This window comes from Macaca thibetana, chromosome 6 (genome assembly GCF_024542745.1).
Source record: "Macaca thibetana thibetana isolate TM-01 chromosome 6, ASM2454274v1, whole genome shotgun sequence".
NCBI classification, from domain to species: domain Eukaryota; kingdom Metazoa; phylum Chordata; class Mammalia; order Primates; family Cercopithecidae; genus Macaca; species Macaca thibetana.
Genome location: NC_065583.1, coordinates 168,767,326 through 168,791,201, shown reverse-complemented (window position 1 = coordinate 168,791,201; position 23,876 = coordinate 168,767,326). Strand labels below are relative to the sequence as shown.

At 37.1% G+C, this 23,876-nt stretch overlaps 1 long non-coding RNA gene across 1 annotated transcript in view; it reads left to right on the top strand.

Annotated features, from left to right (window-relative positions):
• LOC126956064 (uncharacterized) overlaps positions 1-23,876 on the top strand; it is a 144,740-nt gene that overhangs the window by 38,701 nt on the left and 82,163 nt on the right. The window lies entirely within an intron of this gene.

Below are 23,876 nucleotides of genomic sequence, written 5' to 3'. Positions count from 1 at the left end.
GGGGATCAAGTAATTAACTTTTGGTTATTTCATTTTTATCTTCCCTCTTGGTTTATTAGCTATAACTCTCTTCATTTTTTACTCTTTTTAGTATGACTGTCTTAGAGTTTTAATATACAATTTTGACTTATGGTGGTTAACTTTTAAATTGTATTATAATGCTTTGGCAGAGTGTAATGACCTTGCAAAATTGTACTTCAATTTCTTCCTTCCCATTCTATGTGCTTTTTGTCCTTCTACATATGCTTTAAACTCCAAAGTATATTATTATTGTTGTTGTTTCTTTATTTTTATCTAAATTTTTTTTTTTATATTATGATACTTGAAATCCCTAAAACCCCTAAAACTCTTTTCTGTTGTTTATGAGGTTGAAACTATTTCAGAATACCTTATTTACATTTTTACTTTCAAGCTATCAGACCATATATTTGCATTTTTCAGAGGCTACATAACATATGGTATTATAACAGATTGAATGCAAAAACAGGAGACTCTAACTGTCCTCCTGTAAGTCAGACATTAAAGAAATTTGCAAAGATATAGTGTCACTCTTTTTGCTAGTATTTTTTTAAAAAGACAGTTATATTTATGTTCAAAGATTTTTAAAACATATATGAAATTCTTGTTATCCTTAATATATATTTCTCTGTTTTCATTCCTAATATGTTAAATGTACTAGCAGCTATAACTTATATAAACAAAAGCTCTTTGTGAACCTCTGCGGATTCCAAAAGGTTTCTATGAATCAAAGAAACCTCTAAAACTTAAAAAGTTTAAGAATAGATTATTGAGCTTTGAAATAAATGTTTCAAATTCTGATACATTTACTTATGTAACTACTATTTCCATGATTCTACCTTCCTTCATATAGATGCAAATTTCCATAGTGTTATTATCCTTCAAACTGAAGAAATTTCTTCAACTTCTTTGATACAGGTTGCTGGCAATGCGTTGCTTTTTTTGCTTTTGCTGTATATAATTTTATTTTTTTAAAATTTTTTCGAGACGGAGTCTTGCTCTGTCGCCCAGGCTGGAGTGCAGTGGCGCGATCTCGGCTCACTGCAAGCTCCGCCTCCCGGGTTCACGTCATTCTCCTGCCTCAGACTCCCGAGTAGCTGGGACTACAGGTGCCCGCCACCACGCCTGACTAATTTTTGTATTTTTAGTAGAGACGGGGTTTCATCCGTGTTAGCCAGGATGATCTTGATCTTCTGACCTCGTGATCCACCTGCCTTGGCCTCCCAAAGTGCTGTGATGACAGCTGTAAGCCACCGCACCCAGCCCTAAAATGTCTTTGTTTCATCGTCATGTTAAAGCTGTATGTAGAATTCTAGGTTGAAAGTTGTTTACAGAAATTTGTGGTAAAAATTATAATGCTTACCCCTTGCCCTACCAGTGCCCATTTGGAAAAACTAGTTACCCCAACTTCTGAGAATGGATATTTGGGAAGGTCAAAGTCAGCTGTGTATTTAAAAAATTAAAGCCGTTGAAATGAGTGTGGCAAAGAACATTACACCCATTTTTAATTTAATGTGATAAGCCTGCCCCTACTTTTTCTAACCAAGTCATGCTCTATCTGCAGAAATTAAAATATTTCAAATTGTGTTCTCCTATAAAATTTATATTATTGACCTGACCTCAGTCTTTAAGATTTTTATTTTCAGACCTACAGCTGTCAACACCTGACTTCTAGAATTCTTCTTGAAATTTAAAATTCTAACATGTTAACCATATGTGCATTTTTGAGAAAAAGCTACGATGAAGTAATTGGATAACTTTTCCCATTTTTTCCTGTATTTATACTGCTAACAGTGACATCAATAAGGCTTACTTTACAATTTTGTAGTATGCAATGTCCTAGAGAAATGATGTATTTTATGTAGTGTCTGAACACAGGTGTTTTCTTAGAAATTCTAAAGGAAACTAATCTTTCTCCCTTGATGCTAATGACTGTAGACATACTTTATCAACAAATTCAAACCCTAAGCTTTACAAAGCCAATGGTTATAAGAGAAGTGGGATCTAATATCATTGATTACTAAACAAAATTATGAAAATGGTTAAAGTGTGTCCATTGAGGTAAATATATGTTTAACAGAGTGCTTGCAATATTTAGAAGCTCAAGGCTGCCCCCTTTAAAGGAAGCAATGCTTTAAAGGAGAGGTGGAAAACCATTATGAAGTGAAAAAATATTCCAAGAGATCTCAGATGCATTTCAGCTGTTCTGGATTCCCTATTGATAACTGTGCTGTTGACACGAGTGTTCCCAGGAGGACTGTGGGAAAAACCAATGCAGGTTTTATTTCCTGTGCCCTTTGCTCTCTGCAAAGAGCCAGTCTACTAAAAACATGTACATCCCAGATCCACCGGGTTTCTCACTACCTGTATTAGTCTGTTTGTGCAGCTATAATAAAATGCCCTAGACTGGGTAATTTACAAAAGATAGAAATTTATTTTTAACTGTTCCAGAGGGGTTGGGAAGTCCAAGATAAAAGCACTGGCAGATTTGATGTCTGGTGAAGACCCATTCCTCACAGATGGTGCTCTCTAGGTCTTCTCACATGGCAAAAGAGATAGAAGGGATAAATAGTTCCTTTGTACCTCTTTTATGAGGTCACTAATCCCATTCACTCGGGCTCCACCCTCATGACTTAATCACCTCCTAAAGATCCCATCTGTTAATATTATGACATTGGAGATTAAGTTTTAACATAGGTTATATTAGGGGGACACATTCAGACCATAGTACCAACCAAGCACACAGCACCCTTCTCACACCCCTGTTGTCAACCCCAATGTCTTCTCTCTGCCTCTATCCAGTTCTACTTGTCCTTCAGGGCTCAGCCTAATGACCATAACTTCCATGAACTCATCTCATAGATTGCAGATGAAATCAGTGTTTTGTTCTCATTGTGCAATAAAAGGAGAATATTGCTTTTTCTTTACCTTAACACCCCCTGCGTTGGTTGTTTACTTCTCTGTGTCCCTCCTGAGTTTACATAGGGATTACTGTCAGACACCACTAGCACATAGTAATGCTAGAACACGGGATTTACTGGGGAAGACCGTAGGAGCTGAAAACGAATACAGCACATCCATGGGCTCTCACCATCCCACATCTTAGTCTTCATAGCCTGTGGTGGCCAGCCTGCCAGTATACAACACCTCCATCCCTTTGATACTCTTCAAATTTATAGGGTTGAAAACAGGGAACACTTGTTTGACTATTACTAGTAGACAATGCCTAGTTTGAGAAGTGGCTTTTTCAGGAAGGGTGAACAGTGTCTGATAGCCTCTTCTTTTGTTGAGAAATCTCTTGCATGCTGAACTCTGCTAAGCTATCAAAAGAGAGAAGGAATTTGCTTTTAATGGCAAACTATAAATAATTTGCTTTTAATGGTAAACTGTTTTGTTTCTTAGTAGTAAGCTATAAGTAAGAGCCATGCCTTGCTGATTTTTCTATCCTAAATCCTAGCACATAGAGGGTCTGGATGAGCATCAAGACCCAACATGTTTTCAACACGTGGCTTGTATGGACAGAAGAACTACATACCAAAATCAAGACATGTGTGGACATCTGTAACAAATGTTGGAAATAGCCTTCACCAGACTTTTCTGCAGACATTCCATTTGGGTTTTCGCCAAGATATTAATGATTGAACAACAACCCGAAAGTGGTTATCTCAGCGTTCCACTAAAGGATTGAGACTCTACATCCAGCTGTCCTTGCGCAAGAAACTGTATTTGCACTTCAACCTTCAAGATCTTGCCAATATCTCCTAATCGTGTTCATGTTTCCTATCTTGTCCACTATTACTTCAAACTTTACATCCTCAGTGACTATTACTTTCACTCCTAAATCTTTCTCAGAATACCAAACAGTGTTTTTCCATCTATTTTATCATGTAATTCTTCAATACAAGTACACACTGTTAAGAATAATAAAAAAGAAAGATGCAGTTCCAGCTATCAGGCAAGTTAGAATTCTGATTTGGCTCTGGCAGATAAGAATATTTTAGTATCTTCAGCACAAGAAAGAGAACAAAGGCAGGGTATGTTTGCTGCTGTCACTGCTGTGATTCTGAAGTTCAGCCAAAGACTTATTAGCGTTTCAATGTCCTGCTTTATGACGCATGAACCAGAGGCAAAAATATAAGAAATCATACCAGAAATGACAAGAATACTAGGTAGAGCTTTGATCAAAGACTTGCCTAGACACAGAACACTTGTGATTTTGATTCAAGTCAAGCCAGGATGACAGTAGCCAGGAGATATGCTTAGGGAGGCTTTGATTCTCCATTTACAAAAAGTTCAAGTTTCTTCCCAGTTAGATTCCTACAATTTCAGAAACTGTTTAGTAACTGTTTAGAAATAGTGTCTCTTTTTTTTCTCTTAGATTATTTCCATCTCTTGGTGGATATGTTGTATCTCTGGGCTTAAAGAGCCTTAGATAGATCTCTCTGTTATGTGATAATTATTTTTATTAGTCATGTATTTCCATTAGCGAAATGCTGTGCTAAATAATCTTGATATTTTAATTCTTCATGTAATTTTTTTGCATATTATCCCATTGAATATAATCTAATTCATTGCCATAAGCATTGGCTATAACAAATCTCAAGTATAGAATGCTAAACCTAATAAGATAATCCCAAAGGGGAAAATTGACTTTATTATATTTCTGTGAACCTTCTCCTCCTTGAAGTCTCTCCTTGAAGTCTAATTCACTGACCACTGAGTTGCAAAATTAGCTCTCACTACAGCTTTGTCTGCTGTCATTTTAGAGACATATTTCCAAAAGAAGGTAATATTGTCAGTTCTCAGCCTCAGAGTCAGAAAATTTAGGAACACACTGAAATCTATAAATCTCAGTCACCAAGTGAAGTCATAAATACATTTTTATAGTTGCCACACATTAAAAACCTATTTAAGTTTTTAATAAATAAAATATTTACCCTCTCAAAATCATAATTATCATCATATATTATCCCAAATCCCTCTCAGTCAGCACTAAATATTTTAAGCTTCAGAAGGTGGATTATAAGGTATCAGTCAGAATGAACTGTTTTACTAAAGTAACAAATAATCCTAAAAACATCAGTGGCTAAAGATAACTAAGTTAATTTCTAACTCATACTAGTTTTCCAAGATGGGATGGCAGGGATCCTCTGCCATTCATAGTTATTCAAGGTTCACGCTGACGAAAGCTTCAACTCAGTTCATGTTTTCACAGTTGCCACAGTGTGTAAAAGGAAATGGGGCAAGTCATGAATTGGTTCTGAAAGCTTGTAATCTACAGTAAAATATTCCTTGTCCATTCACATATCAATGGCTGGCCACATCCACTTTTAAAAGGGGAGAAAAGGTTCAGCCCTGTCATCTACTGGGAAGAGGGTGGAGAAGATGCATATTTGTGAAGTCTCTAATGACAGTCACACAGATAACCCAAAATGCATGTTGGCAGGGAACCTAATGATAACCCAGTTTAACCCCTTCATTTTACAAGTTGAAAATTTGTTAGTGATTAGATGCTTGGACCATCTGGGTTTGTCCTAAAATTTCAGGGCTTCTGGTAAAATCATTAACTCCTCTGGGCTCTGACGCGCCTCTAGGCATTCTGCTTCATGATCGATTTTTGACTAATAAACCTCTCTTGAACACCTGGAATAAATCCCACTTATTTATGGTATGTAATTCCCTTTGTATGTTGCTACATTCTTTCAGCTATTTTTTTTGCCTCTATATCCATGAGGGGGATTGGTGTGTACTATTCCTTTATGGTACTGTCTTTGGTTTAGTATAAAGGTATTTCTGGCTTCATAGTGATGGGTTGGGTAATGTTCTCTCTTCTATTTTCTGGAAGAGATTGTGTAGGATGTGGGTTCATTCTTAAATATTCAGTAAAATTCTCTAGTGAAACTATTAGAATCTGGACCTTTCTTTTTGAGAGAAGAAATTTAAAATTATGAATTTAGATTTCATACTAGTTATAGGGCAATTCAAATTATTTCCTATACCTTGAGTTATAGTAGTTTTTTTTTTTTATTTTAAGAATTAGAACATTTCTTCTAAGTTGTTAAATTTATGTAGGTAGAGTTGTTCATAGCATTCTTTTGTTATCCTCCAAGTGTCTTCAGGGTCTACAATGATTTCTGCTGTTTCATTCCTGATATTGTTAATTTGTGTCTTCTCTATATGTTTCGTTGTCAGCCTTGCTAGAGGGTTATCAATTGTATTAATCTGTTAAAAATAAGTTTTTTTGTTTCACTGAATTCATTTATTGCTTCTCTGAGATTGCATTGATTTCTTTTATCTTTATTGTTTCTTTCTTATGCTTGTTTTAGGTTTATTTTATTCTTTTTCCTGTTTCTTGAAGCGGGTAATTAGATAACTGAAGAGACTTTTATTCTTTTCTGGTATAAGATTTAGTAGTATAAATTTTCCTCTCAGCACTGCCTTAGCTGTTTCCCACTAGTTTGAATATGTTATATTTTTACTTTCCTTCAGTTAAATGTGTTTTTTAATTTCTTTTGCATCTTTCTTTATCATCTGTGAATTATATATCAATATGTTCTGGCCAGGCTTTGGTAACTCATGCCTGTAATCTCAACACTTTTGGAGGCTGAGGTGGAAGGAATGTTTGAACCCAGAAGAGTTCAAGACTAGCCTGGGCAGCATAGCAAAACCCTGTCTCTATAAAACAATAAAATAAAAAGAGGCCGGGTGCAGTGACTTACACCTGTAATCCCAGCACTCTGGGAGGCCAAGGTGGGCAGATCACCAGAGGTCGGGAGTTTGAGACCAACACAGAGAAACCTCATCTCTACTAAAAATACGAAATTAGCTGGGCGTGGTGGCGCATGCCTGTAATCCCAGCTACTTGGGAGGCTGAGGCAGGAGAATCTCTTGAACCCGGGAGGCAGAGGTTGTGGTGAGCCAAGATTGCGCCATTGCACTCTGGACAACAAGAGTGAAACTCCACCTCAAAACACAAAATTAAAAATAAAAGAAAATTAGCTGGGCATAGTGACATGCACCTGTAGTCTTAGCTACTCAGGAGGCTGAGGTGGGAGGATCTCTTAAGCTAGGAAGTTTGAGGCTGCAGTGAGCTGTGATCCTGCCACTGTACTCCAATCTGGGAGACAGAGCTATTCTTTGTTTAAAAAACAAAAACAAAAGTGTTCTTTAGTTTCCCAATGTATGGAGATTTTTCTTTCTTTCTGTTGTTAATTTCTAGTTTGATTCTGTTGTGGTTACAGAACACCCTCTGTAGGATTTTATCTCTTTTGAACTTATTAAGGCTTGTATTATGACCTATATTATGGTTTCTTAGTGTATGTTTCATGGGCATTTGAAAAGAAGGCATATTCTACTGTTTTGGGGTAGAATGTCCTATAAATGTTGATTAGATCCCTTTGATGAATGATGTTAAATTCTTCTATATAATTGCTGATTTTTGGTCTAGTTGCTCTATCAATTATTGAGAAAAGAGTGTTGAAATCTCCAACTATGATTGTGCATTTGTATTTTTCTACTTCTAATTCTACTGGTGTTTGCTTTATACATTTTTCAACTCTGTTGCTGGTGCATACACATTTAGAATTGCTATGTCTTCTCGATGAATTGATCCTTTTATCATTACATAATGTTCCTCTGTCCTTATAATTTTCTTTGCTCTGAGGTCTACTTTATTATATTAATTTATCCACTCAGTTTCTTTTCATTTTTGTTTGCATGGCATATCTTTTTCCTTTTTTTTTTTCTTTACTTTTGACCTACATGTATTCTTATATTAGAGGTAATATCTTATAGATAGCACATAGTTATGTCACATTTTTAATCCATGCTTCTAAACTTTGTCTCTGAATTAATGTAGTTAGACCATTTATATGTAATACAATTTAATAAAATTGTTAATGTTTTATATAATGATTGTGTTATAGTTTAAGTCTAACATTTAATTTTTCTGTTTATTCTGTTTATTATTTTTCCATTTTTTCCTTCCTTCTTGTGTAATGCCTGAACATTTTACATTTCTCATCTTTTATTTTTACTGTATTCTTCCTTCTCTCCCAATTTTCTGTGACTTATTCTTTTACAATTTCCTTTCTTCTTAGATAAATTATTTTAGTCTTTATTTTTGAAAAACTATGCTGGTGACAAATTTCTTCATCTAAAAATATCTTGACTTCATCTTAATTCCTGAGGTACAGTATGTTTTGCTGGATATTAAATCCTGAATTGACAATCATTTTATTTCAACACTTGAACAAAGTACTGCTTTCTTGTGGCATCCATGTTTTTTGATTAAAAGGCTGCTTTCATTTAGTGAAAAATGAATCATTGTATGATTTTGCTTTTAAGATTTTCTTTAGTTTTCAGAAGTTTGATTATAATGCGTCCTGGTGTGCATTTTTACATTTATTTATTATTTTTGGGATTCACTCAGCTTCCTAAGTCTATGGATGTTTTTCTTTTGCCAAAATTGGGAAAATATAGCCTTTTTTTAAAAAAAATACTTTTCACCTCCACTCCCCCTTCTCCTCTGCTTCTGAAGCTCCAGTGACATGAGTGTTAGAGATTTAGTTGTAGTCTCACATGTTCCTGAGGCTCTGCTAGTTTTTTTCCAGTCTATTTTTTCTCTTCCACTCAAACTGGGTATTTTCTATTGCTGTATGCTCAAGCACACTAACTCTTTCCTCTGTTCTCTCCATTCTGCCATCAATCCCATCCAATTAAAAAAAAAAAAAAAACTTTGTCATATTGAATTTTATGTCTAAAATTTTCTATGTTTTTCTTTATATCTTCTATTTTTTTTCCTGAGGCTTTTAATATTATCATTGGTTTCAAGCATATTTGTCATTGCTTTTTGAAACATTTTCATGTTGGCTGTTTTACAATCCTCATCAGATAGTGCTAACATCTATGTTATCCCAATGTTTGTGTCTGATTTTTTTTTTCTTATTCACGTTTAGTTCTTCATGATTCTTTTCATGAGATAACTTTCAATGAACTATGAATATTTTGGGTATTATGTTGTAAGACTCTGGTTCTTATTTAAAGTGTGTTTTAGTAGATCTCCTCTGATACCACTTCAACGGGGATAGCAGTACCTTCTCAATGCTGCCTGGTGGGGCTGGAAATACAGGTTTTCCACTTGGCTTCTATTGCCATGATAAATGGTGAGGAAAGAGAGGCATGTAGGGGATAAGACTAGGAGTCCAGTCTTCCTGCCAAGTCTCTGCTGGGCGGGAAGTAGAAAAGGTGCCTCATTATCACTTCACATACAGCTTCCACTGACTGTAGAGGTGCACGGCCCCATCACCATTGATTGATGGTGAACATTTTGACTTCCCAGGCAGCCTTCTTTAACACCATGTTAGTGAGGAGGAGGAGCCATCTTGGTACCATCAGGTAATAGTGGAAGTTCTGGTTCTCCCATGGCCTCTACTTCCACCATAGGGGAATCCCTTACTGTTTGGCAGAGATGAAAACCTCCACTCAACCTTCTGTGATATTCCCTGCTCTGGTGTGGGGCACATCATTATAGCCCAGCAAGGGTGGAAGTCTAGGCTTTTGCTGGAGAAGGTGGGTGTAGGGCTGCAGTATTTTCTGTGGTGTTCATAGTAGAATAATTATCATCTAAGAGTTTTCAGTCCTGCTAAGCTACCCCTTTCCTGGTCCTTTGGTAGGAGAGAGCAGGCTTTATCTGGGGCTTTTTGTTTCTATGCCTATTTTTGTTTCTTGAGTGGTGGCTTCTCTATGTCCCAGTCTTGAATTTATGAGACAAGAAAACAAAAAAAATAACCCAGGGAACTCATCACTGTGTCCTCCCTTGGTGCTAATGCTCACTAGCTGTGCTTTCTTCAAAGTCTTTCCATGTTTGTTGATGTACACTGTGTGGAGTTTTCAGTTGTACTCAGCTGGAGAAATAGAAAAAAAGAATGTCTACTCCATCTTCCCCAAATCTGAATTTCCCTGCCTTATTTTAAAAATTAGTTTGGGGACTGATTTAAAAGAAAAGGCTTTGGAACAATTGCTTGCCATTAAGTACCTATCTCACATTAAGTCAGAAAGTTATAACCCTGAATGGACTTTATTGTCACCTGGAAAGCTTTAGAAAATATTTCAGTGTTCTGGGCCCAGAAACTAAGTAAACCAAAATCTCTGAGGATAATGCCCCGCAAGGGAATGCTTTATCCTCATATTATTCTGTGTAAAATCAAGAGCATTGGCTCTCTGTGATAGAGTCTACCCAAGGACCAAAGTACAAAAGCAACAGTTCATCTTTATTGTCACAAATGTGCCGCAGGCGAGAGGCGGGTAGTATCTCCATGGTAACCAAGCCTCAAGCTCTGTGATTTCCAGGGTATCTCATTAAGTTAGTGCTTCTTGTTCATATGCATTTCTGCCCACAAGAAAATGCTAGTTATGTGTCTGTTGGCTGTAACTGGCCATCAGAGAAATGCAAATCAAAACCACTATGAGATACCATCTCACACCAGTTAGAATGGCAATCATTAAAAAGTCAGGAAACAACAGGTGCTGGAGAGGATGTGGAGAAATAGGAACACTTTTACACTGTTGGTGGGATTGTAAACTAGTTCAACCATTATGGAAAACAGTATGGCGATTCCTCAAGGATCTAGAACTAGATGTACCATATGACCCAGCCATCCCATTACTGGGTATATACCCAAAGGATTATAAATTATGCTGCTATAAAGACACACAAGCACACGTATGTTTATTGCAGCACTATTCACAATAGCAAAGACTTGGAATCAACCCAAATGTCCATCAGTGACAGATTGGATTAAGAAAATGTGGCACATATACACCATGGAATACTATGCAGCCATAAAAAAGGATGAGTTTGAGTCCTTTGTAGGGACTTGGATGCAGCTGGAATCCATCATTCTTAGCAAACTATCACAAGAACAGAAAACCAAACACCGCATGTTCTCACTCATAGGTGGGAACTGAACAATGAGATCACTCGGACTCAGGAAGGGGAACATCACACACCGGGGCCTATCATGGGGAGGGGGGAGGGGGGAGGGATTGCATTGGGAGTTATACCTGATGTAAATGACGAGTTGATGGGTGCAGCACAGCAACATGGCACAAGTATACATATGTAACAAACCTGCACGTTATGCCCATGTACCCTACAACTTAAAGTATAATAATAATAAATAAATTTAAAAAAAAAAAAAAAAAAAAGTAAATGCTAGTTATGTCCCTTAGTTGACAAATAAGAAATCATTACTTTTGAAAAACTTATTTTCTTAGAATGTTATTTAGATTCTTACAAACAAAAGGCCAAAATGAATCAAACAGATGTGGCTCCTCTCATGGAAGGTCCCTGTGTGATGTGTGTCCTTGGCTCCCAAAGGCCACGTTCAAAAACAAAATCAGATAATTTCAAGGTTTTTTACACTGATCAAATGCTATGGTTGTGTCCCCTAGATATAAGGATTTTTTTAAATAAGAAAAAAGAAAAGAAAAAATAGAGAAGAAAAATGTTGGGCAGAGCTGCTGTCCAGGCATGACAGAAGAAGTAAAGCTTACTAACCTCACTTATTATTTGGCCGTGTCATTATCTCTAACAGGCGAGTGGAGTGTTCAGGTCCAGATAAGCCAGAAATGGTGCCTGTGTTCTCACATTGGTCAAGAGATGTATTAGGCTCATGAAACAGCCCCCTTTAGCAATGCTAGGAAGAGATGAGCACAAGACAACAAGTATCACTGGGATGAGGAACTTTTGCAGGTACAGCAGACAAGAGTGGGGCCCAAGGCTTTTGTCTGGACTGGGCCAGTGGCCCTCAGGTGGCAGGGAGGCTGCAGCGGGGTTGGGTCAGCAGTCAGTGTCTGTGCAGGATGAATCTTGATGCATAGGTGAGTGGTTCCTGTCCCCAACAGTGAGCTGGGGGGTCTTCATGACTTGACTCTCAATACCAACACCTGTAGCTCCAGTGAGCATACCGAATTCCAGATGGACCCCCTGGTGCTCATTCTAGTTCTGCTCCATGGTTACAGTCTCCTAAATCACTTCATTCTGAAACGCCTTCCTGATAGCCTGTGACACACACTGCAACTGGGAAATTCTTCTGTTTGATACCAGTTGGATCATGTCCCTTCCCTGGTGAGAAACCTGCAGTGGCTCCACCTGTTTCACGGATTGTCTGTGCAACCCTGGGCTCTGCCGCTGGAATTGGAGAGCATTACATCCCTTCCGGGAACATTCTTGGTACCAGGGATGCCAAAGATATCGACATGTACTTTTCTGAGAGGAGATGGTTCATGAGCAAAGCCACCCTCGTGAGTTTTAAGTGCCATTCCAGAGAGGTGGGTAAAGACTGGCCCATTAGAGGTTTGAGCAGGTGTCCTTTCTCAGATAGCTATGGACAAGTGAACAAGAGAAACTAGTAGAACTTGAGCTGACCCACAGGGAAAATGCCTTGAAAGGTCTTGGCTTCTTGAAAGCATCTCTTCAGAACTGGGGAATTGTCCTGGGTCAATTGGACCCCACACTTCCATGAATGCTGGCCCAAATGTAAAGCCTTGGGCGGGTGGTGCTACGGACAGTAAAAGAAGAATGGTGGGGACAGGCGAGGCCTCTCTACCTTTATCTATGCTGAGGAGTGGCTTCCTGAGCAGCAGCAGCACCAGGGAGGAGGGCAGCGACCCAGAGAGGGCAGGAGGGGCTGTAGACCTGAGGAGCAGGAGACCCAGAGAGGGCGGGAGGGGCTGTGGACCTGAGGAGCAGGAGCGGAGGTGGTATCTCTAGAGAACCACACAGTACACTCTTCCCTCTTCCCATTTATGACCTGGAAAGGGCTGACCTCTGAACAGAGGGGAGGAAGTCCCTTAGGTCATGCGATTATAGAGGTAGGTTTCCTTAATTGGGCTGTTAAGGCCATTTACAGCCTCGTTTTAATTTATCTATTTAGTCCCCACTATTCCAGTTGAGTTAAAAACTGGTGATTGTTAAAATGTGTCATAAGCTTTCTTTCCTCTATAACTTTTTTTCTCTTATCTATCTAACTTCTATAACATCCACAGAAAGTATATGTGGATATAATATCCATATGTATTACATATCATATTACATATACATTATATATATCTAATATGTATTAAATATATTATCTAATATGTATCTGATACATTATCTTTCCATCATCTATTCATCAACCTCTTTGAAATAATCTCTTTCATGTACTCATTGCTCCCTTTCCCGGAATTCTTTCTTTATTTTCTTGAGCGGAAGATTCTTTGTTCTCTCAACCCTTGTGCTGTTGTCTTTCATGCATATCTTTCTCCTCGGAGATCACGTCTCATTTTAGGTAGGAAATATGTCCTCTTCTTTAATGCCAGTTGCAATTCAGACTGTCGTGTGCAAATTTAAAGAATTAGTGACATGGAAGCTGTGAATTCATTGTCTTCTCATGTTAAAATCAGGTTTTGCACCACTGATCTTGCTTCCTGCAGCAAGAATCATCTTCTGTATGCAATCCTTCAATGGTTGTCCTTGGGCTATAAAATAAGCTGAAATAGTTAATTATGCATTTAAGATTCTCTATAAGCTGGTTTCATAGTTCTCTTTATCTTTCCCCTCATGCTTTCACACGCCACACTCAGCAATCTAGAAGTTCAACAACTCAGAAAGCAGAGCTTCTCGCATCTCCCCTGCACCATGCCTTTCATGGCCGGTGACTCTGTGAATATAGTTTTCTTGGGAGAGAAGCTGCTGTAAGTTCCTTTCTTTTGCTCATTTCTTCCAGAGGTCCTCTCCTCCCTAATTATGCCGGAGTTTGCAATTTTTATATGTGTGAAAAATTAGACCTTGGCCCATGACCTTGAGCAGTAAGATAAAAACAACTCCCACAAGGTTAGCATCCCAATAATGAGACACTAGGCATAAATGGGTTAAAGACCAATCTCAAGCTCCTCAGATTTTGCGATTCCTCTGATCCTCCTTTTACCCGATCCAAGTGTTTTCATCTCTGTTTAACACCTTGTTAATCTGCCCCATATTTCAGTGGGTGGTTTTCAGAGCCTTCTCTGATAAAATGTGGTTCTCCTTTAAGGAGGGACGCTGTGCCTCAGAAATGCAAGTGAAAATATTGAGACTGACAAAGACTTGAAAGAATGAGGATAACTGATGCTGGTGCAAGGTGAGGAAACAAGTATTAGAGAATGATTAAAGATTTAAATGTTACATGTCAAAGATAAAAGTTCTAGAAGAAAATTTAGCTTCCTATATTGTAAGATGGTAATGGAAGATTTTCTAAGCAGGCACTAGCACTGAAACATGAGTAGAAATAGATGATTTAATTCATTTTTAAACATTCAAAAATCTTTTGTCATTAAAGATTTAAAACAATAGATAAATCAAGACAAATACTTGCCACATAACAGAAATACCCCTTCCAAATTAAAAGACAAAATCATAGTTAAAAAAAGAAGCAAGCCATATGAATGGGAAATACTTCCAACAGGAAATTTAAATGGTAATAGTTTGAAATTTAAATAGTAATAGTTTAAAATTTATCCAGTTAGAGAAATTTATTAAAAATGGTAGAAGTGGCCGGGTGTAGTGGCTCATGCCTGTAATCTCAGCACTTTGAGAGACCTAGGCAGGTAAATCACTTGAGGTCAGGAGTTCGAGATCAGCCTGGCCAGTGTGGTAAAACCTTGTCTCTACTAAAAATACAAAAATTGGCCAGGCATGGTGGTGGACGCCTGTAGTCCTAGCTACTTGGGAGACTGAGGCAGGAGAATGGCTTGAACCCTGGAAGCAGAGGTTGCAGTGAGCTGAGATCGCACCACTGCACTCCAGCCTGGGTGACAGAGGTAGACTCCATCTCAAAAAAAAAAAAAAAAAAAAAAAAAAAAGGTAGAAGCATTGGCAGGAGGTTGTTGGAACTAGCACTTACATTGTGTAAGAATACTTACGCATTTATAATCTCTCATCAAAACCCTTTGCATATACATATTCTCCTACCTAGAAACTGGCCAAAAAGCTCACAGATGAAATATGGCCACCATATTGTTTATTTTATGGAGTATTATCTTATATATCTACAAATAAAAATTGGCTGAGTGAATTACCAGAGTGGATGTTTCCCATAGTGCATAGTAAATCAATCAGCCAATCAAAGCATATTGCACATGTAGTTAGCCCTCTGCCTTTGCCCCATGCCTGTAGCTCCTGCGTTATGGCATACTGTTTTATGGACTGATAAAGGAACCCTTAGTTTCCACTCCCCAACTCTTGGTGTCTTGACATGAGAATGGTCCAAAGCTGTGGGATAAGCCCTAGCACTCAAAGCTGCATCCTGTCCCCACAACCCCCCAACTTCCAGCCAAGAGCTAGCGCTAAACTTTCTACTGGCTAACTGGTAACTCAGAGTCCACACTAAGCGGTGCTACAGAAAAATAAAAGTATGTTTTTTGCACATATGAGTCTGGGACTGAAATTTCTACCAGTTATCATAGTACAGAATGTCATCACATAGTCCTAAAAAAATGGGTACCATTACAATTCTCAGGCAAGAAGTCTGCCCTGTTAATTTGATTTACAAATGACAGAACTTAATGAGAACGTTGATATATTTGCATTGCACATAGACAGTAAGAAACAATGTGGACAACATCCACATTATAATAATTAGTGAGGAGGTTTATATATTGATAGCTTATTGAATCTCTCTTCTCTTCCCACAATACAAATGCATTCAAAAGAAATTTTAATGGTGTTTGGAAGGAAGAATCATTAAGCAAATAAAGTCTAGTTACTGACCACTCAAAATGTGGTTCCTGGACCATCCACCCAGCAGCATCTCATGGGAGCTTGTTAGACATGCTGAGGTGTGGGCTTCACCCCAGATCGCCTGAAACAGAATTTGCACTTTAACAACATCCCCAGGTGGCTCCTAAGCCCACAAAAGTGTAAGAAGCTCAAGTCTGGGAAACAATTCTCAGCCAGATGAGAACAGTGGATGAGGGACACAGAAGACCTCTGCCAAAATCCAGTCATAAATGGCAGCTCCGTTTGAGCCTTGGTGTTAGAACAAGAAAATATATAGACCAGGGAATGTGACTCTTCAATTTATGTGAACTGAACTAAATATAAACCTCAAAACTTTCTTCATGTTGAAATCACCTAGGGAGATTTTTAATGATGCTACATCCCAGCTTTCCCTGCAATGACCACATCAGTGTCTCTGGGACAGACTCAATCAGTGTTACCTTAAAAATTCTCCAGGTGGATCTAACATGCAGCAAACCTTGAGAAACCCTCAAATTCAAACCCCATGATATTGCTTTTCCTCCTCCTGAGCTCCTCTGACAATCATTCAGAAATACATGTTTCTTCAAATAATTATTTGTTTATGCTCTCGTAATGATAAGTGGCCACATAAATTGTGCAGCATCTATAAGGAAACTGATTCTAAACTTCACTCTGGTTATAGCAGCCATTTCTTAAACAGCCATTGAAATGGACGTAAAAGAGTACCTAACATTTTTATTCTGTGGTTTTATTCTTGACACAGTTCTCAAATATCTTATATCTCACTTTATGAATCATTTTCACAAAGATAGGTGCAGTTCAAACATTTAATTCTTTCATTTTTTAAAGTCCTATTCTTACTGTGTTTCAAGAATCTCCTAAACTCTTTATCAGAGCCTGTGCCTTTTTAAAATCTATGCACTATATCTGGGAAAAAGGTATATTTTCAAAGAATATTCTTTTCAGCTTTTAATTTTTTCATAAGCATTTATTCTTACATCTGAACAGATAAATAAATATTGTTGACTGTGCACTTGGTAAACGCCAAACCACTTTGCTGTTAAGAATTTAGAGTAGATGGGGAAGGGAGTGTTGATATGAGTGAAGACAGCAGGACTAATTAAGTGGAGTAGAATTAAGCAAATGAACAACAGCAAAAGCACATTTAATTTTGAAGAGTTAATTTAGTCGGCCTTGATATGTTAATTTGTGATTCTGTTGGCAAAATATAATGGCCCCAATTCATGTAAATTTTTCTTGTATTAGCAAAACCCCATGAAATACAAAAATTACCTGAAATTCTTTCACAGATATAATGTATTATAATTGACTTCAAAACATGAGAAAACGATGGCCAATTAAATAACTAGAATAACCAAGACATGAAAAAACAAGAATTTTTTTGTACAAAATGAATTTTGTATGTTATAAAATTATTTATCATCAAAATCATAATGTAATGACCATCACATTATAATGCAGAGGATTTGAATGACCTCAAACATTGAGTTTTCAACCTTAAACAGAACTATATGAGATATACCAATCCACAGATATAAACATATGTTTATTTAATGTTCAGCATGATTTCTAGTTTTCTGGCATCAGTTATAAATTTAAATAATGCTTATTTCCAAGTTATCAGAAGAGGACAATGAGAAATTTAAGTATGAAAATCTGGAGAAATGCTTCTTCTCAAACATGAAACTTATTCAGTCACAGTACTTTAAAAATTAGGGCTTTCTGCCCAAATATATGGCAGAACTTTCTATTCATTCAAGGAGCAAACACTTTATTTCTGCGTATTTTTCTTCTCAGGATATGAGACAATACGCCTTCCAGTTTGATACCATCATTTTCAGAGGAACACTGAGCAGGGGAACATTTTCTCATTAATCTTTAGAATGTCCTGTGAGTGACTTTCAAGCAACTGTTATTATCCTTTGTTGACTGAAGGACAAGTGAGGACCTGAGGTCACCTAACACTTGCTGCTACAAACACTGAAATTGTGGGAAAGCAGAGATTGAAAGAAGCAGAGCAAACCCCTTGCACTGTCACACATGGTTCTTCAAATACTTTTTATTTTTTCATAAGCATTTACCTTCACATATGAACAGATTAGCATTCATCCATATCTAAATATGGCTATTTCTTTTTGCCTTATGTGCCATTTTTAAAGTTGAAAACTTTACATTAAATGCACACTTCAGAAGTACAAGTTCAATACAGGTTGAATAAATGACAGATTTTCTGTGGCTACAGCTCTTGAGTACGAATCAAATCCTCCTTTTACTCCCATTTCTTTTCTCTAGGGATTTTCCCTGATCCGATAGAATTATATGGCAACAATGTTGGTAATCACCTGATGAGTTCAGATCTTTTCTCTTATAAGAGTTTAGTGTGAAAATACAATTACTAACATGAATAATATATATGTGTATATATATGTGTGTGCATATATATATATATATTTATGTACATATTTCACATACCTTACATTACCCAGGATGAATTCGTTAGAGAATTTAGGCATTCTAAAAAGGTAAGATGGATCAGGAATGGAAAACTGAATAGTAATGAAAAAGCAAGAGTGAAGAGACAAGAAATAAGCTATAGTTTGCACAGCACCCTGATGTGGATGTTTAAAATAAATTTAAGCATAAAGTATCTTAGTTTGATTTTGAGCCTTGTACCCATCATAATCTGAGGTATCAGCACCACTTGGCTTTTAATTATGTAGACAAAGTGTGGAAGGAGCAGAGGTCCTAAAACAGCTATGGCACAGTGGGGTGGGAAACCAAATACCCTTCTCATGACCTCAGAGCAGTCCCCTCTGTTCCCTAACAAGGCAGGAGGCTGGGACTCATATTTCTTGTTCTGACCAGAAGAAGGATTTTGCATTGCTTTTGAAATTTCCTGAGTGTAGTGGGCAATTGCAGTATGAGACGCGCTGAGTAAACCCAACAATTCATTTGTGTTGGTCTTAACTATTATTATTACCAGTAATATTTTTTTCTAGTCAGAAAGACTGTATTTTTCTGTGATTCTGGCAATATTGTTGCACATATTTTATTTTCATCTCTGAATTTAAACCAATACTCTAAATTTTTATATCTCTAAAATAAAGTCTTTCATTTCTAAATGAAACTTGTCCTGAAATCAGTTTTAGATGGAAGAATCAGAATCCGATATGAAGTTGGCTGAAGACATAGAGGTACAAAGATAAAATCTAACCAGGCTTCAGAATGAAGGAACTGGATCTGCTCACATTAATGGAGATGTGAGGTTGCTATCCTTCGTAGCAAAAGTGCACATCAGCAGCCCACACAGAAGGTAATGGAAATGGGGTCCTCATTAAAGTGACTTTAATGATTCTTTCTAGTTGACGTTCTTTGAAGTGAGTATTAAGATCACTCAAATGCTGGGCAAGCTCTCACCAGAAGTGGAGATGTGAGAGTCAGTTTGAACCAGAAGGGTTAAAGAGAACTTGCATTCTCACTTAAGAAAAGCTCTATGTTTATTCATACTAAACTGTAATTGACTGATAAATGGATCTTTGACCTGTCACTTAAAATGTCTTTTTCTAGTAAGAGAAACAAAGAAACTTAATCCCATAAGTTTTCAAAATTTTGTTTTAATAGACTTAAATTGTTTAGAGCAGTTATAATAAAAGATGCTTAGATTTTTCGTATGCAACCTATCCCCATACATGCAGAACCTCCCCCTTTATCAACATCTTCCAAAGAGTGGTTGTTTGTTATATTTGACAAACCTATATTGGCACATCATTATCAGTTCACTTCCACAGTTTACATTAGGGTTCACTCTTGGCCTTGTACACTCTATGAATTTAAACAAATGTATAGTGGTATGTATCCATTCTTTATAGTATCATACAGAGTAGCTTCACTGCCCAAGAAAATCACCTGTGCTCTGCCTATTTATTCCCCCCTCCCCACTAACCCAGCAACCACTGAGAGCTTTTCACAGTCTCCATAGTATTGGCTCTTCCAGAATGTCAGACGTGCTTCTTTCATGTAGTAATATTTAAGTTTTCTCTGTCTTCTCACGGCTCAATAGCTAATTTTTAGCCCTGAATAATAGTCTATTGTCGGGATCTGCCACAGTTTATTTATCCATTCACTTTCCGAAGGACATCTTGGTTGCTTCCAGATTTTGGCAATTGTGAATAAAGCTGCTATAAACATCCAAATGCAGATTTTTGTGTGAACATAAGGTTTCAACTCCTTTGTAAAAACACTAAGAAATATGATTGCTGAATCATATGGTAAGAGTATGTTTAATTTTATAAGAAACCACCAGACTGTCTTCCAAAGTGGCTGTACCATGTTCCCCACCAGCAATGAATGAGAGTGCTTGCTGCTACACCTCTCCACCAGCATTTGGTGTTGTCACTGTTTTGACTTTTGGTCATTCTAATAAGCATGTGCTGGGATCTTGTTATTTCAATTTGCACCTCCATGATGGTATGTGACATAGAGCATCTTTTCATATGCTTATTTACAATCTGTATATCTTCTTTGATGAGATGTATGTTAAGGCCTTTGGCCCATTTTTTTTTTTTTTTCTTGAGATGGACTCTCACTCTGTCACCAGGCTGGAGTCCAGTGGTGCGATCTTGACTCACTGCAACCTCCGCCTCCTGGATTCAAGCGATTGTGCTGCCTCAGCCTCCTGAGTAGCTGGAATTACAGGCATGTGCCACCACGCCCAGCTGATTTTTGTGTTTTTAGAAAAGATGGGGTTTCACCATGTTGGCCAGGATGGTCTCGATCTCCTGATATCTCGGCCTCCCAAAGTGCTGGGATTACAGGTGTGAGCCATGGCACCTGGACTGGCCCATTTTTAAATTGAGTTGTTTGTTTACCTATTGTTGAGTTTTAATTTTTTTATTTTTGAAAACAGTACTTTATCAGCTATATCTTTTGCAAATATTTGATCCCAGTCTATGACTTCTATTTTCATTCTCTTGACTGTCTTGCTCAGAGCAGAACTTTTAGTTGTAATAAAGTAAAGCTTTTCAACTTTTTCTTTTATTGATTGTGCCTTTGGTGATGTACCTGAAAAATCATTACCAAACCCAGGATAGTCTAGATATTCTCTTGTATTGTATTTTAGGAGTTTTATAATTTGGGGTTTTGAATTTTATGTTTAGGTCTGTTATTCATTTTGAGTTAATTTTTGGGAAGAGTGTAATGCCTCTTTAGATTCAGGAATTTTGTTTTTGTTTTTGTCTGAAGATGTCCTATTGTTTCAGCATCATTTGTTGAAAAGATTGTCTTTTATCTATCTGGTATTGTCTTTACTCCTTTGTTAAAAATCAGTTGTCTATATTTATGTGGCTCTACTTCTGAACTCTCCATTCTGCTCCATTGATTTATCTGTCTATTCTTAGGCTAATATTTAACTGTCTTGATTACTGTAGCTTTAAAATAAGTCTGAAATCAGGTGCTTAAATCCTCTAACTTTGTTTTTCTCCTCCAAAATCGTGTTGGCTATTCTGGTTTTTTTTGCGTCTCTATATAAATTTTAGAACTAGTGTGTCAATACACAAAAATTAACTTCTTGGAATTTTGATTGAAATTGCAGTTAATCTATAGATGATGGTATGAAGAACTGACATTTTGATAACAAGTTTTCCTACTCATGAACATGGAATATCTCTCCATTTATTTACTTCTTCTTTGATTTATTTTGCCTGAATTTTGTAATTTTCTTCATATAGATCTTGCAAATATTTTAGATTTATACTTATTTCATTTGTGGGGTTGCTAATATAAGTGATATTGTGTTTTTAATTTCAAATTCTATTCATTCATTGCTGGTATATAGCAAAGTGATTGACTTTGTATTTGACATTATATTCTGCAAACTAGTTTTTAAAAAAAATTATACACAGATGATTATGTATCTGTGATAAGACAATCTTATTTGTTCCTTCTCGATACATATTTTATTTTTTATGGCCTTTTTTTTTTTTTTCTTGAGATGGACTCTCGCTCTGTCACCAGGCTGGAGTGCAGTGGCACGATCTCAACTAACTGCAACCTCCACCTCCTGGATTCAAGCAATTCTGCTGCCTCAGCCTCCCAAGTAGCTGGGATTACAGGCATGTGCCACCACACCCATATAAAATATGTTTTTTATTTTTTTTTCCTTGTATTACTTTCTTAGCTGGGACTTCCAGTATAATGTTGAAAACCAGTGCTGAAAGAGAATATTCTCACCTTGTTCCTAATCTTACTGGAAAAACTTCAAGTTTCTCCCCATTAATATGATGTTACCTATAGTTTTTTTTTTTTGTAGATTTTTTTTTATCTAGTCAAGCGATTACTTATATTGTTGAATAATATCTATAATATTCTTACTCCTTTTTATTTATTGCCCTTATTCTTTGTTCTTACTTTTGTCTTTTATTCTGTCTTTTGTGGTTTTAACTGGAAATTTTATATAATTCAATGTTGTCTCTTTTCTTATCATACAAGTTATACCCCTCATAAATTTTCCTTTTTGTAGAGGTTGCCTTTGAGTTTACAATATACACTTACAACTAATCAAAGTTCTCTTTCAAACAGCACTATGACACCTTAAGGGTAATGTGAGTACCTTATAATAATAAAATAATTTTAATTCCTCCTTCCCATCTATGTTAGTCCATTCTCATGTTGCTATAAAGAACTGCCCAAGATTGGGTAATTTATGAAGGAAAAAGGCTTAATTGGCTTACAGTTCTGCAAGGCTGGGGAGGAAGGTCTTTGGCTTACAGTTCTACAAGGCGGGGGAGGAAGGTCTCAGGAACTTACAATCATGGCAGAAGGGGAAGCAAACACGTCCTTCTTCACATGGCAGCAGGAAGGAGAAGTGCCAAGCAAAAGGGATAAAGACCGTTATAAAACCGTCAGCTCTCATGAGAACTCACCCACTGTCACAAGAACAGCACGAAGGTAACTGCCCCCATGATTCAATTACCTTCCACTGGGTCCCTTCCATGACAGTTAGGGATTATGGAAACTACAATTCAAGGTGAGATTTTTGGTGGGGACACAGAGTCAAGCTGTATAACCATCTCTTTTAAGATTGCTGTCATTTATTTCCTACTTACTCATAAACATACATAAGCATGTATATGCATGCTTAATTAAATATGTTTTTGCTATTATTATTTCGAACAGATTATTTTATAGACTATATCAAATAACAATAAGACAACATTTTATATATTATTTTCACTTTGTGCTTCTCTAATGCTCTTCCTTTTTAAAAATAAGTATCAGAGTTTCTGATATTTATTTTTCTTCTCTCTTTTAACATTTCTTGTAAGGTAGGTTTGCTGACAAAGAAAATCTTTAAATTGTTTTTGTCTCAGAAAGTCTTTCTCTTTCACTTCAGGAGGATAATTTCACTAAGTACAGAATTCTTAGTTGGTGGTTTTTTGTTTTCTTAAACACTTTAAATATTTCAATACACTCTTTTCTTAATTGCTGATATGGTTTGGCTCTATGTCCCAACTCAAATCTCATTTTGTAGCTCCTATAGTTCTCACATTTTGTGGAAGTGACCCAGTGAGAGATGAATGAATTATGGGGGCAGGACAATCAACCCAGCAACACTGTAACTCCCTTCTTAGCTGGTTGACTTAAAGGTAGAAGGAGCCCAAAGCTTCCAGGTGGCAATCTCAACTTCCAGTTTGATGGAATTGTTGTTGTGTCTCCTGACAGCGGCATTCCTCCCTTTGGAACTAATACCTCTAGGCCAGTGGAATGTAATGTTGCAGGAACAGGAAGCATAAAATTTGATAGTGGATCACTAGGGCTGATGGGGAGTGGTGCCGCTTCCACTTCCACCCCTTGATTCCTGGAGCTGTGACTCCTGGGTATGGGAGAAACAATACCATATATTGGATGCTGATTCAAAGGATACACGACTTTCTGGAGAACTTTTCCCCAGTCCTGCAAAGTATTGTCACCTAGTTGCTATAGTAATTGTGACTTCAAAAGGCCATTCCACCATTCTATCAATCTAGTTGCTTCAGGATCATGGGGAACATGGTAA